This window comes from Nematolebias whitei, chromosome 16 (assembly GCF_014905685.2).
Source record: "Nematolebias whitei isolate Nwh7 chromosome 16, NemWhi1, whole genome shotgun sequence".
In the NCBI taxonomy this organism is placed as follows: domain Eukaryota; kingdom Metazoa; phylum Chordata; class Actinopteri; order Cyprinodontiformes; family Rivulidae; genus Nematolebias; species Nematolebias whitei.
This window is the reverse complement of record NC_056513.1, coordinates 7,527,393-7,530,793: the sequence shown is the minus strand read 5'-3', so window position 1 is coordinate 7,530,793 and position 3,401 is coordinate 7,527,393.

Below are 3,401 nucleotides of genomic sequence, written 5' to 3'. Positions count from 1 at the left end.
TATTTCACTTTCAACGGTTTTCATGAGATCAGGAACCAGATCCAAACACTTGCTGCCTTCAGGGGAACCTGCAGGTTCGTTGAGGTTGAATTTTCTTCACCTCTGAATGAGAATCCTTTCCATCACAAACGGTTTTTATTTCTCTGGTGCTAAAACGCCCTCATGGGTCCGATTCTCAAGCGATACAGTAAGAATCTCAAGAATCTGACATCGATGGAAGTTAACGTGTTTCTGTCAGTTTCTGAACAGGTTTGGGTAATTAAGCTCATGTTCTATCATCTGCACTGATCAAAACTAACTTGAGTTCATCAGAGGATGAACTGATGAGCCGAGGGTGAAGGTCTGTTTGTAAAAACTCTTTTTTCACTTCTTACTCTTTGAGTTTGTAAAGATGTTCAACAGCTGGCTTTCATATTTGTGTGTAAATTACAAAACACTTTGAAATGATCAAATCGCACCACTGAGTCACTGAACCAGCAAGCCACTGAACCAATGAACCCGCGAGCCACAGAAACGCTGAACCAGCGAGCCACTGAACCAGCGAGTGGCCTCCTTCAGACCCTGGGACCCAGAGCAGAGTTCCTCCCGGCTGCCCGGTTCATCTTTGTACAGACTCGGTGTGTTTCTGTCCACACCCAAAGGAAACAAAAAGACACGCCCACTTGTTCTAATTAGATCATTTCACATTTAAAAAGTTTCAAAGATCAAAAGTCAATAAAAGAGTGAGATGTCGGTGAAAAGTAAAAGATTTATGGCTCAGAGTGACGGTGGTGCTGGAGTGTGTGTGTGTGTGTGTATGTATGTGTGTGTGTATCTCATCTACATCAAACTCCTCCTCCATCATCTCTACTGGCAGGTAGAGACTCGTCACCATCCTGACCCAACATGACTGTACACACAGAAATTCTACGTTTAATCTCATATAATCTGGTCTGACTCAGATAATCTGATCTGACTCAGATAATCTGGTCTGACTCAGATAATCTGGTCGGACTCAGATAATCTGGTCTGACTCAGATAATCTGGTTTGACTCAGATGATCTGGTCTGACTCAGATAATCTGGTCTGACTCAGATAATCTGGTCTGACTCAGATAATCTGGTTTGACTCAGATGATCTGGTCTGACTCAGATAATCTGGTCTGACTCAGATAATCTGGTTTGACTCAGATGATCTGGTCTGACTCAAATAATCTGGTCTGACTCAAATAATCTGGTCTGACTCTGAGGACTGGAATCGTTCCGTCAGACCTAGACTCGCTGCTCATCGTGAATGAGAACTGGTTTGACAAGTCTAAAAGTCAGCTGTCTCAATTTAGTTTTCAGATCCCGCTGACTTATTACACTCAGAAAAAAATCAAAATAATCCAGATTACAGCCTCAAGATCAGAAGCTCCTGAGCAGATCAGTTTGTAAGACGCCAAAGAATTCAGGACGCCACAAACTCAATCGGTCTCCTTCCACCTCTTTGACGTCAAGTCACAGAGTTCTGGGTCTGACCCGGTGGGTTATATTTAGAAAACCTGCAGGACTCATCCTAATCAGATGTCTGAACCTCCTCAGCTGACTCCTTTAACGAGAAGGAGGAGGAGCCGGACCAGTTTACAGAGAAGATCATCTCAGCTGTGTGGATCCAGGATCTGGTTCTGATCCAAACCTCCTGACCACAGGTGAGGGTTGGAACATAGACGGTTTGGTTCCTTCCTGACAGATCGGAACAACGTCCTCATTACTGTCGACCAGACCCTGATCCGTCTAATCCCAACATCCCTCAGAAACAAAACTCCCAGATCCCTGAACTCCATCCAGTAAAACTAATCCTCCCTGAGCACAGAGCTTATAGTCTGGACCTCTTCTCCCGCAGTTCTCCTGGTCCAGTTCCTCCAGTCCGGTTCCCCCAGTCTGGTTCTTCCTGCTTCCTTCAACACCTCCACTTCCATAAGACCTGTTTCCACCTCAACAACAACATTCAGGTGCTCCTGGAGATAAACCTAAACCTCAGCCTTTGCATCCACCAGGTTCCGCCAATCACCTGTCAGCGCCACAGAGTGTTTCCTGTCGGCACCAGAACCTTTGGGTCTCATCCGGGTTCGAGGAGAACAGAACGAACCACGACAGCAGGAAACGCACTGACTGGCGTGTGTGCACATGTATGTGTGTTAGTGTGTGTGTTAGTGTGTGTGTTTGTGCAGAACCACTGGAATACACACTCCTTACATGAACATGTGACACCCCACCCCCCCACCCCCACCCCATTAAATACCCACAGTGCTAAAATTACACAGAAATAATCCCCAAAACGTTATCAAACAGACGGATGACAGAAACACTTTGTGCTGCTAAGATGTGCTGTTTCTGAGGACTAATGACAAGTTTATACAATCTGAGGGGGGTTCAAAGGGAGGGGGGTGGGTGGCCCGGTTTCATCAGCTGTTTGTAGAACCATTTTTAGTTTGATCATCACATTTTAAACACAGAGAAATCAAGAGATGCTGGTATCTTGGAACCATGGAGTCGTTGTCACATTTTACTGGTTTTCTGTCCAAAAAGTCCAGAAGAGATGAGGAACAGCTGCAGAAACTGGACTCAGGGCGAGGAAGAGGAGGAGGAGGAGGAGGAGGGGGGAGGAGGAGGAGAAAAGGAGGGAAAGTTGGCAAAGCTACTCTTTTGTACCTGGCAGGTACAAAGTTCCTTGGGGGACCCTTTTCTCTGCAACACCGGTCATCATAGTGTGGTGAAACGACACGACACATGACACCACCGGACAACACTGCCTGCACAACACCGACCACCCAGTCACATCGACGCGTGTGTGTGTGTGTGTGTGTGTGTGTATGTGTATGTGTGCAGGTTAAAGAAGGGGTGCTCTGACACCAAACCCATCCTCGTGTCTGCAGAGGATTGTTAGCTCCAAAGTGTCAAACATTCAGCACCGGGATCCAAATCAAACCTAAAGGTGTTCTGCTCGCTTCTTTGGGTTCTTCTGGTTCTTTATTTTTGGTCTTCTCTACTTATCAAACAACAGAGTATGTAATTTTATATATATATATTTTGAAAATGTTCAAACTGAAAGTTTTTCCAGATTAAAACCAGACGCTGCAGCCGGGGTTCTGTTCATCAGTAAATCTTTCAGCGGAGGAGCTGAATTGAAACGGTTCAGGTGAACTTAAAGGTGTGTTTTTGCTCAGGAGCAGAGGTGGGGGTGAAACCAAAGCAGCACCCGAGCCAATGATCTGCTGCAGACACGAGGACGGTGCCGGAGCTTCATATATCATCTTATTTCTGCCTACTTTTGTTGAATGTATCTCCTGTCTGATGCGTATGTGCTGTCTTTGTCTGTATGTGTGTGTGTTTGTGTATGTGTGTCTGACAGGTAAGCGTGTGTGGTTTGCGGCAGCTTTG